At 38.6% G+C, this 12625-nt stretch overlaps 1 long non-coding RNA gene across 1 annotated transcript in view; it reads left to right on the plus strand.

Moving 5' to 3' along the window:
- Positions 1-10828, plus strand: part of LOC131911386 (uncharacterized) — a 49270-nt gene extending 38442 nt beyond the window's left edge. The window contains exons 2-3 of the long non-coding RNA XR_009379355.1: positions 10059-10165; positions 10665-10828. This is a non-coding gene — a long non-coding RNA (uncharacterized LOC131911386). The remainder of the gene's footprint in view (positions 1-10058; positions 10166-10664) is intronic.
- Positions 10829-12625: the final 1797 nt, after the last annotated feature.

Here is a 12625-nt window from a genome sequence, read left to right on the forward strand (position 1 = left end):
GTGGGAGTTTAAGTGGTGCAGCCTTGCTGAAGGAAGTGCATCACTAGGGACAGACCTTGGTATTAAAAGTCTTGCCTGTTTCCACTTTGTTTTCTTTGCTTTCTACTGTTGTTCAGGATGCTATCTCTCAGCTGCCTATTCCTGCTGTCATGCCCGCCACTTGCTGCCATGCTGTCCCTGTCATTGTTGACTCTGAATCTCTGGAACTGTAAGCCAAAATAAAGGCTTTATTTTACGAGTTGCCTTGGGCATGATTTTATTTTATCACAATAACAGAAATGTAACTAATATAAAATGGATACTTGTAAATCATCTTAAAAAGCAAGACTGAATTATTTCTTGGCCAATAAGAAATACCAATTGCTTTAAAAAACAAGTTGCTCTAAAAAAACTAACCACGTTGTATATTTTAGATGAATATAGAGCAATTTAGCTCTTTGGACTAGAAAAGTGGTTGAATGCTTAATGGGTCAGGAGCATACAGAATTCTAGCCATGAGAGAAAAGTGGAATGTGAATGTCCAGATCAGGAGGTTTCAGAGGAGAACAACATTACTAACTAGAAAGCCATTCCCATGATATTTGGTTAAAAAAAAAGGCTGATTTCTGCCCTTGTCCTGAGAACTTTCCTCGGGCTAAATTTAAAAACAATGAACTAATTCCTTGCTGGAGGCAATTTCAAGCAATCACATGGTTAATGATAATGACTGCTACACAGGCTAACAATGAAAAAGGGCAGGTAGAGCAGAACGAATTTACACTTGATCTTAGCCAAAAGGCCGAGAAGCGATCAGAACGAATTTAAAAAGTGCAGTTTAAGAGAAAAGCAGTACCACTCAACTTTATGATATAACCAAGGCCTGTGCTGAAAGAAATAAGGAGATTGGTGCCGTTAAGATGAGACCTCCTGCTCTGGGCTGGAATACAGGGAAAGGTCCCAGCTAAGCTTCCGTCCTGTGAAAGGAAAAGGCCTAAGGATTTTCCTACTCTTAGGAAGCAATAGGAAATAAAAGCTGAGGCTAACATGGTTTAAGCAGAGAAGGGTCCACCCCAAGCTGACAGCAGAACTTGGCAATGTCCTCCATGTGGCATTAGTTTAGAAGAATGAAGGATGTAATAATTAAAGGGTTATGGATTCTTCCTCCATAGTTTCAAAGAACTGCTAAGACCAGGCAGTATGTGGCAAATGACTACCAGTGTGAAGGCTGTGAGAGGCCAAAAGGCAGTGAAAAAGCCATTGCATGAAGCTACAAAAGTGAATCCTAGGTTAAACTGGATACTTCACAATGTAAGAGATACCAGATCCCTGAGAAATATTTGTCAAGAAGAGCTGCATATGCTGAGTAGAAAAATCCCAAGATACAGATGTGTGTTGCCTGCAACAAAGTTGGAGGAGTCATCTAAGTTGTTGACACTAGGCATGGAGCTAGTGGATTTGATGTTTTCCCTGTTGAGTTTCTCTTTTAGAGCTTTGGTCCAGTATTTCTTCACTATATCCCCATCCCTATCTTTTGGAATGCTAATGTATATCATGTACTGTTATATGTTGGAAGCATGTAATTTACTCTTGGATTTTACAAGGGCTTAAAATCAACAGAGTTCATTGAGTCCTGTAAGAGACTTTGGCTTTTAAAAGAGTAGGGACTTTGGAAGTTGAACTAAATGCATTTTGTATTACATTATGGCCACAGGACTATAGGGGCCAAGGCATGGAACATGGTCATTTGGATAAAAATGCACCGATAGTCTGGGGTATTTGAAAATGTAGACCCCAGTTGGTGACATTATTTCGGGGGAAGTTTAGGTAGTCAAGTCCTGCTGCAGAAAGTGTAAGTGTGGGCAGGCTTTGAGATGAAATCTTTCAGTTTGCTCTCTCTGCTTCCTGTTTCCTGTTTAAGGTATGAGCTCACAGTATGTTACTTCTTTTGACATGCCATCCATGCACTGCCCCACTTCCTCAGATGCTAGGGACTCTAAACCTCTAGAACCAGAAGCCAAAATGAAATCTTTTTTCTTTTTTTAAATTTTATTTTATAATTAATTTAATTTTACATATCAGCCATGGATTCCCCTGTCCTCCCTCCTCCCATCCCCCAGGCCTCCCCTCCAACTCACCCCCCATTCCCACCTCCTCCAAGGCAAGGTGTCCCCTGGGGATTCAGCTCAGCCTACAAAATCTTTTTTTTCTATTAGTTGCCTTAGGCATGGTGTTGTAACACAGCAAAGAAAATGTAACTAATACAGGCAGGTTGCGGTGTGGGGAGGGGATAGGTTAAAACACTTACAAATTTTTTAGATGGTGATAACTCAAATTTCTAAATGAAGGTAGCCACCAGTAGCTTCTAATTCCTAGCAGTCTTTCTGACTAAATTGCATGGCTTACCAGCTATGTTTTGAATATTGTCTACAAATATTTATTGTAGCAATTTCTTTCTCAAGTAGCTGAGTCTTCTATATTTAGTTGTTTTCTTAACTAAAATGTTTATAGAACAAAAGCCAGTATCATAAGCCCAGCTGCTATATACACAGACGAAGAATGGTTGCTAAACATTTTCTGGCTTTTGTAAAATAAAATGACTCTATGGTGGGTTGCATGACTGGGCGGAGCACAGACAGGTGAGAAGCTCACCTCTTTACAGAGTCCTTCACAAGGAAGAAGGTGGTCAGGTAACTTCTGAAAGCTATCCTACTGAATGGGCTAAGGAAGGGGGCTATCAAGCTCCTCTGCTTTAACGCTTCCTCCTCAAGCTGCACAATGATTTGGAATCAGTAAAGACTGGGAGGGCCTTGGAGGGGCACCTGGCGTTGGGAAATGAAAAGAATGGAGGCTCTGAAACCAAAACCTGTGTCTTGAAATATGGACAGGTCACACTCTCCTGAGAGCTGTGGTGTCTTCATCCCAGAAAGGGAATGAACAGCATTGTCTTGTTGGAGCTGGTTATGATTCTAATAGGGTGAGGTACTGTATCCTGGTTAACAGAAACCAGTTGGCAACTGCACATCAGGCTAACATCACACTGTCATCATGGAGCAGCAAGCACGATTCTCTCTCAGCTCTGGTTTTTCTGAGCAATTTTATTCAGAAACGCCTTCTGAGACATCGCCCATGTGTTCTATGATGGATTTTTTTTTTTCACTTGTGGAAATGTAAACACACATTTGGGCCCATCACTGTGTTACCATTGCTCTACTGTTTACCTTTTTTTTTTACTTGAATACAAGCTGTGAGTTTCAATGCTCATCTGGTCTAGTTGGCTGAGAAGATGACATTTATGCCACTTAGGAATGGTTGACATTTAAATTTTAACAGTAACTGTTGGAATGCCTCTGTCTTAGAAAATTGATTTAAATATAATTCTTTCTTTTTTACTCTTTGAAAAGAATAGTAAGTAACAACAGTGGTAACTTTGGATGACAGGGACATGGAAGGCAAGGAGGTGGGACATGTAGCCTCTAAAGGCACGACCACACGTCCTGGTATCCTCACCTTATGTAATTCCATGCTCTCCCGCATCAGCTGGAGTCACGGATCGGCCTCACTAAAAGTGATGGATACCACTTCCAAGATTCAGTTCTGGAGGACTGTTTCTTCTTTCTTGGATGTTTTTTCTTGCCTTCCCTTCCATCTGTTCACACAGAAGGAAGTTATTTGCTATGTTGTTTGTTGCCTTTTGTAGAGGCCCAAGTGGCAAAGAATCCAGGAAGTCTGTGAGAAACTAAATCATGCTAACAAGGGAGTGAAGTCGAGAGAACCTCCTCCTGCAGATGGGTGTTAAGGGGAGACTGAAGTCAGAGAACAGCTTGTCTGAAGGAGACAGAGTCAGAGACAATCAGCTCAGCAGTGCCTGGACTTCTGCTCCACAGAAACTGTGACTGCATAAATGCTTATCATGTTGAGTCACTGATTGGGAGTGGGGGAATTTGTTACACAGCAATAGGTAACTAATACAAGAAGAGAAAATGAAAGAGCATTGTCTAGCAGGCTTTAATCTATTACCTCTTCTGTATCATGTGGATTTTTATGCTTTTGTACATGTGTTCTAATTACTCTTTCCAATACTGTCAACAGGTGTTATTTAGGCTGGTAGATTATAGCAAGTACTACAGATTGGCACCCTCCACACAAATTCTAACAGCTTCTATTTTCTTTTTGTTCTATAGAAGTTAGAAATCTAAAAAGCAAACAAACAAATAAAACAACAGAATTACCCTGTATTTCCCAGACTCTTGCAGTTCAGAACCTGCATGCGAACTGATTTTCCCATACAGTTGGGGCAAAACTCAGAAGAAGAAAATTAGCAAGTGATGACTATGGCATGCTCTGGCAGATTTTTAATTCTTCAATCTACATAGTTCGTGTGTGTGTGTGTGTGTGTGTGTGTGTGTGTGTGTGTGTGTGTTTCTGATATAGTTTTCCCTGTTTTCATTTAAAATATAGCTGCTTTTATGGACAAAGGGAGTTTTCAAAATTTTATAAGAAAATAAAAAAGAGAAAGCATTAAATAGAAAACAGAGAAATAAAAGTTACAGAGATATAAAATGTTTTTGAATAAAATTGGCTAAAAAAAAAGAGAAATACTTTAAAGTAGGAATGGTGTTGTGTGGACAGTTGGTCCAGGGTAAATTATTCTCCCAAAATGGAAAAAGTCAAACAAAACCAGAAGGTTAAAGTATGTTGTAATAGGGTTCATGACAATTAAAATGTGAAAAAAGATAACACACAGTCTCTAAGCTAAGTTTAGCTATAATTAACTATTATTAAAGTTACTAAGGTCAAAATCCAATACCTTGAGATAAAATCAATGCCTGATTTTCTGTCAATATAAATGTTTTAAAAATATCGATCTGCTCTTAGTAGCACTTAGAGACAACTGGATTAGAAAGCAAGAGTTTTTATCTTTAGCCTTTAAGTAAATGGACCATGTAGCTACCCAATTTGACTATTTGCTGTACTTTCTCTCATGTGTATAATTGGCTTCTTTGTCAAAAATCAGATGGCTGCAGGAGTGTCAGCTTATATTTGGGTCCTCAATTCTACTCTATTGATCAATGAGTCCATTTTTATGCTAGTATCATGCTGGTTTTATTACTATAGTATAAATACTATAGTATAGCTTTATACTTCAGTATAAACTTAGATCTGGGATGGTGACACTTCAGCAGGATTCTTGTTCTTTAGGATTGTTTACTCTATCAGGAGTCTTCTGTATTTCAGCATTAAATTAAAGATTGGCTTTTTAAAAATATCTGCTTAGAATAGCATTAGAATTTGATGGTAATTAGATTAACTCTGTACATTACTCTGGGTAGGATTGACACTTTTACAATATTAATCCTACCAATCCAGGAGTTTAGAGGTCTTTCCATCTTCTAGTATCTTCTTTCATTTCTTTTTTCACTGTCTTAAAAGGTTTCATTGTATGAGTCTTCACTCTCTTGATTAGATTTATCCAAGATTTTTTGAGGTGGTTGTAAACAGTATTGTTTCCCTCTCTTTTCTAAAACTGTGTTCTCCTGTGTTTGGTTCACGTGTGTTCAGGATTGTAATTCCTGTTGTATTTTTCCTTTAACATGTGTGATCGTTTTGGTTTGAAGTCTATTTGTTAGATATTAGAACAGTTATACCTGTTGTTTCTTCATTTCATTTGCCTTATCCATCTTTTGTTCATCCTTTCACACTAACATGGTGTCTATCATTGGTCACAGGTACATTTTCTGGAGGCATCAAAAGGACATATACTATTTTCTAATCTAATCTGTTAATTTTTGTTTCTTTATTAGGGACTTGAGACAAAAAATAAATATGAGTTATTATTGAAAAATGTGCACTGATTCTTGTCATTTTGTTACTTTTGTGGTGTTCTATCAGGACCTATTCTGACTCAGTGTTCTGGAATCATTCATTTGTCCCCATATCTTCTAGGGTGTGATTAGTCCTCTCTTCAGACCTAAGTATTCCTACCAGTATCTTCTATAAAATTGACTTAGTACCCATAAATTTGTTTTTATCATGGAAAGTTTTTCTTTCTCCTTTTATTATGACTGACAACTTTGCTGGTTATAGTAGTCTGACTTGACATCTTTCACAACTTATAGAACACAGGTCTAATCTGCTCTTGTGTTCATGGTCTTCATTGACTAATTAGCTGGCATTCTGATGAGACTTCCTTTGTCTGTGACTTGATCTTTCTTTCTTTTAATATCCTTTCTTCATTCTGTATATGTACTGTTTTGACTATTATATGACTTGGGAGTTTCTTTTCTAGCCATGTTTATTTGGTGTTCTGTATTCTTCTTGGACCATAGGCCTCTCTTTTCCTAAGGTTAGGGAAATTTTCTTCTATGGTGTTGTTGAAAATATTTTATGTGCCTTTGATCTGGGTCTCAATAGTATACCTATTATTCATAGGTTTTAGCTTTTATAGAGTCCCCGAGTTTCTGCACGTTCTATCCAGAATTGGCTTTTTGGATGTTATATTTTCTTTGACTAAGTGATCTAATTCCTCCACCTCATCTTCAAGACCTGATATTCTCTCTTCTCCTTCATTTAATCTGTTGGTGAGGCTCTCCTCTGAAACTTTTGTTTCAGTTCCTGAATTTTTCATTTTAAGTTTTATTTCATTTTTGCTTTTCTTCAGAGATTCTATCTCTTTGTTAAATTGTATTTCCATATTTTGAATGATTTTCGTTATTTAATTCAAAATTTGTGTTTTCATGATCTTTAATATATCATATATTCATATCCAAAAAAACTACAAATAGTTGAACGAAATAATGAAAAATTATCCAAAACATGACGCCTGCTACGGCAAAGGCACTGACACCTGATTAACTCATCATAAAATAACAATGTCCTACACCTCTCCATCAAAAACAAGCAAAACTGTTTGGAGGTAGCAGAAAGCAGCACAAGCAGTTAGGACTGGTGTAGATAACAGAGTCCATCAGGATTGGAGAGCAACCCAGTTTCACTAAACTGTTGCAGGCTATAGGAGAAGCTGGAGATTTTGTCAAAAAGATCATGAAGAAAAGAGAAAAGAAAGGAATACAGGAAGACCACCCCCCATACAGCTGAGAAACATGGCTAACTACAACCTCTGCAACAAAGTGTCATGGAAGACAGAAAGTACTACAGACATCTAAATTATAAGATTAGAAGCAATTATAAAAGTAAAGAAAAATGTGAATGAAGCAACTAATCTTACAAAAACACAAGAATAATTGACAAATTAGAGAAGCATTACTGGTTTCTAGGTAGGATTATAATGGTACCCATCCTTCATACATGAATCTGCATATATAATTCCATTTGAAATCACAAAGGACTATTGATGAAACTGAATAAAAATGAATTTAAAAATTAATATTAGAGTCTATTTTCAACATGAAGTTTGCAAGAAAAATTAATATGTAAGAATAAATTTGTGAGAGAAAAAATGAATAAACTGTAAGATTAAGATGGTGTTTAACAATAATGTGTTGAACTTTCCCCCAGCATTATAAAGCTATAATAACAAGAATAAATTATTATAAAGCTAGAGTAGACTAAATCTTAGATAAAAATACAAATTTTAAAAAACCACAAGAGGGCTGGAGAAATGACTCAGTGATTAAGAGCACTGGCTGCTCTTCTAGAGGTCCTGGATTCAATTTCCAGCACCCACATCTATCGGCAATGGGATCTGATGTCCTCTTCTGGCATGCAGATGCACATGCAGGTAGAACACATACATAAATAACATAAATTAATAAATCTTCAGAAAAAATCCACAAGATAGCCACAGGATGAGAAATCATGATAAGATAGTCTACATGTAAACACATATATAATTTATAATGTGTACTATGTACAATATTTATGAATTATTCATGTATTCCATTTTCTAAAATTCAACTTTTTATTCCATTTTGAATTTCAGTTGGGTTTTAACTGGGGGAGGAAATAAACTAATTTTTCCAAATTGTTTACCATGCATCCAATTCTCATGTTGATAACAAATGGTGCTATATCACTGGGATAGGTTTTGTTTTGTTTTCGTTTATGTTTTTGTTTGTTTTAGCCAAGCTGACAGGATCTAGAATCATTGAAAAGACAAGCCTCTGGGCTTATCTGTGAGGAATTATCTCTATCAGTTTGACTGGGATGAGAAGACAGTCATAAATGTGGGCAATGTCATCCTACTTTCTCTAGTTAAAAAGGAGAAATCAAACTGAACACCAGCATTCGTCTTCCTCTGCCTCTGCTGGTGGAAGAAGGATAAACAGCTGCCTGCAGCTCCTCCCTGTAATGTCTCCACTATGATGGACTGTGCTCTGGAACTGCGAGACAAAACAATCCATTCTTGCCTCCTTTTATTTCGTACATCAACAGGACGTGTAACTAACGCTGTCATATGAATTTCTGATAATCCATTCATTGTCTAGTCTATGCAAATCTGCTTCACTATGTCTAGTTTTTATCACCGTGTTTCAAGCCATAGTGGTGAAACCCTGGTCCTCCCACATGCTTCCTTCATACCCTCCCGCAGCCTTGATAAGTGGCCAAAGTGATATATTTTCCTGGTTCCTCACATGTCCCTGTCAAAACATTCCCCTTCTGCTATTCATAGCCAAAATTACACTGTACATGCCCTGGTTATCTGGAATTCCCACCTTAGAAAAGTGCAACTCTCCATTCCAGTGCCCCCCCCCCACTTTCACCTTGCCCCCTTTCCTTAGCTCCACTATGACTACAAGTTTAGGCTTCCCGCTGGTCAGCGGGGCTGCAGTTATAGCCATCTACTTAACACTGGATCCAGTAATAGCTCACCTCTCTGCTTAATGTTTCCTAGGCTTCAGCCAATGAGCCCTGTAGAGACTGACATGCTGCCTCACAAAAGAATGAAAGATAGTTTTGTGTTCTTTGACCTCATCAGGACCTCACACTGCCTGGTAGGGTGGCTCATTTTCTATCCATAGGCAGCTGTTTGAAATCCTCCCAGCTTGAAAGTACCATTATTTCTTGTTTCCCATCCTCTATTTTTTTAAGCAAGCAGCACATCCTTCCTGAGAAAAACTAGCAGCCACCAGGCAGAACACACTCACCCTCCTGCATCTTCATTGATCCCTCTCCCCCATGGCGACCAGAGTATTAGGGACACCTCAGTAACGGCTCTGGCTATTTTGTGGTTTGCCCTCACTCTCACCCAGTCCCCCGGTTTCTCTTACTGGTGTGTCTGGCTACCCCTACCCTGGCTTTTCTCAGCAAGCATCAAAGCTGCTCCAGCCTCTCCCATCCAAAGCAGATGTCTGAGTCCACACCTCTCGCAGTCATCACCAACTTCTGTCCTTGACCTATTTTAAAGTGTTTTCAGTGCTGTGAGTTTGAAGAGATCAGGGAAGGTCAAAGCGGGTGCATTTAGCAGGCATTTGAATGTGATTCTAGAGTGCTATCTGGGATGAAGGTACAGAGTTAAGACATGGAACGTAGAACAACTGAGAAACAAAAGATGATCACTGTGAAAATGATTGTCTGGGACTGAGGTGCAGAGAAGTGGAGAAACCTCTAAAATGCCACAACATTTGTAGGCTTGGGGACACGCACACACAATAATCTCTGTTGAGAGCTTCCCATGGGAATGATTACCTGGTTTACTGAAAAAAAGAGGAGAACTTCTGTATTTGAAAAATTCATTTTTCAATATGTTTATATTTGTATACCTTAGGATTAATGCATTTTTTTCATAGTACATTCATTCAAGCTACAAATAAAAATACATATATGGGTAGATTATAAAATGTGTATGCAAGTAGCATTCTATTTGGGATCAAAATGTTGTAGGAAGCCACTGAGGTGTTTTGTTTTGTTTTGTTTTTTTTTTTGGTTTTGCGAGACAGGGTTTCTCTGTGTAGCTTTGCGCCTTTCCTGGAACTCACTTGGTAGTCCAGGCTGGCCTCGAACTCACAGAGATCCACCTGGCTCTGCCTCCCGAGTGCTGGGATTAAAGGCGTGCGCCACCACTGCCCGGCCCACTGAGGTGTTTTAACATAGAAAATAAAATGCCCAAATTTATTTTGCAGATGGATCTCTCTGACCATTAAGTGGAGCAAAGACAAAGTGTGGCAAAAAATGAAGCCAGGTCTGCAGGAGAGGCTCTGCAATGCCGAAGGGGTCCTGAAATGGAGGGGTGGGGCCTGCAATGGAGGGGTGGGATTCTGCAATGCAGAAGAGGCCCTGCAATGGAAGGGAGGGGCCCTGCAATGGAGAGGTGGGGCTCTGCAATGGAGGGGAGAGGCTCTGCAATGGAAGAGGGGCCCTGTAATGGAGGGATGGAACTCTGCAATGAAAGAGTGGGGTCCTGCAATAGAGGGGTGGGATTACAGTGGAGGGGTGGGGCCCTGTAATAGAGGGGTGGGGCTCTGCAATGGAGGAGAACTCCACAATGAAGGAGGGGCCCTACCATGTAGGAGGGGCCATGCAAAGGGAGGGCTCTGACATGCAGGGGTGACCAGGAAATGGAGGGCAGGCCCTGCCGTTCAGAAACGGTTCTGTAAAGCAAGTGATTCATCAAGTTCTCAATAGAATATCATTGGGAATTTTCTATAATATAATTCCCTGGAAGTTTTATGAAATTCTCAAATGATAGACTGTTATTTATTCATTTTGGTTTGTTTTGCTAGACAGAGGCTTGCTACAAAGCTCAGTCCAGCCTGGAATTAACTATGAAACTCAGGCTGTCCTCAAACTTTTCATCTTCCTGCTTATGACCAGCAAAAACTATGTGTTATTTTTTAAAGCATTCTCACTATGTGCTTTTAAGTAATGAATAAACATAATAAACTTTAAATAATTTTTCTGTGATGATTATATACTTAAAATTTTAATTTCTGCTAAAATGTATAATAAACGCACAGTTTTAAAATTATCTACCACTATATTTTTAAAAGATTAAATATCTGAGTGATATGCAAAAATCTTATACTAAAAATACATATGATACCAATGTGAAATAAATATCAGCTAAAATAATTTAAAAACAAAACATTCTATTTAATATGTAAATGTTATTAGTTGTTAAAACTTTAAATTGGTCTAGCACCAATGCCTTAAGAACTTTGATTTTAGCCGGGCGTTGGTGGCGCACACCTTTAATCCCAGCACTCGGGAGGCAGAGCCAGGTGGATCTCTGTGAGTTCGAGGCCAGCCTGGGCTACCAAGTGAGTTCCAGGAAAGGCGCAAAGCTACACAGAGAAACCCTGCCTTGAAAAAAAAAAAAAAAAAAGAACTTTGATTTTGTTACTCAACAAATAATCCAAGCCTAGCAATTTCTTCCATAGCACATTAATTGAACAAATCCCAAAATGCCTTAAACTTGGGCACTGGATGACTGTTGCTCTCTAAGTTTATTCCTTTATACCAATGGAAATAATTTAATCATTGTACTTATTTTAGTTTTGATGTTGAAATAATTTGCATTACCTTGGTGAGACTTTTGATACATTTCTAATTTTATACAACATTTCCCAATATGTATATTTTCTGTTTCTTGTATTTCTTCTATCAAAGTATTTATAAAGTACACAGCAGGGCTGGTGAGACCTGTAATCATCTCAATCTCCGATGTCTAGATGCCAGCACAAAAACACGATGTAGGGGTGGTTGTCTGTGCTTTTACCCCTGAAGCACTACCCCTAGCAGGCAGCAGATAACTGCTAGGTACCTGCTCCTCCCTCTAGGGTGTGGCCAAGGGGGGACCCCTTAAGACCTGAAATGCATACGTGCTCTCTCTTGGATAGTCTTGGATGCTGGATGCTGGATGCTGGTACTGCCAACCAAGTCATAGTTCTCCAGAGAACCATGTTGGACCGTGCCTCACCCCCTCCTGGACCCCATGACCAACTCTCTTTTGTTTGTTGTAAGTTAACCCAAAATAAACCCCTTTGGTTATCAGATAAACTCTGTGGAATTGCCCTGAATTGCCACTTTAGTTAGCCAGGACAATATATCTCCACTACAGCCCAACTATCCTACCTGAATATTCCAACATAGCTGAAGCACAAGAAAAACACTTAAAACTGTCTGTATGAAGATGATAGAGGTCCGTAAAGAGGAAATGAATAAATCTCTTAAGGAAATGCAGGGAAGCAAAATAAGCAGTAGAAGGAAATGAATGAAACTGTTCAAGAATTGAAAATTGAAATAGAAGCAGTAAAGAAAACATAAACTGAGGGAATTCTAGAAATGAAAACTTTAGAAATTTGAACAGGAACTAAAGAGAAAAGCTTCACCAATAGAATACAAGAGATGAAGGAGGGAATCTGAAGCATTGAAGATACAATAGAAAAAATGGATACATCGGTTAAGGAAAATGTTAAATCTAAACAACTACTAACACAAAACACTCAGGAAATCTGGTACACTATGAAAAGAACAAACCTAAGAATAATAGGAATAGAGGGACTAGAAGCATTCTAGTTCAAAGGCCCAGAAAATACTTTTAACAAAATCATAGAAGAAAAACTTCCTAACTTAAAGAAGGAGATGCCTATAAAGATGCAAGAAGCATACAGAACACCAAATAGATTGTACCAGGAAAGAAAGTCCCCTCAGCACATAATAATTAAAGCACTAAACATATAGAACAAAG

The sequence above is a fragment of the Peromyscus eremicus genome, chromosome 5 (genome assembly GCF_949786415.1).
Source record: "Peromyscus eremicus chromosome 5, PerEre_H2_v1, whole genome shotgun sequence".
NCBI classification, from domain to species: domain Eukaryota; kingdom Metazoa; phylum Chordata; class Mammalia; order Rodentia; family Cricetidae; genus Peromyscus; species Peromyscus eremicus.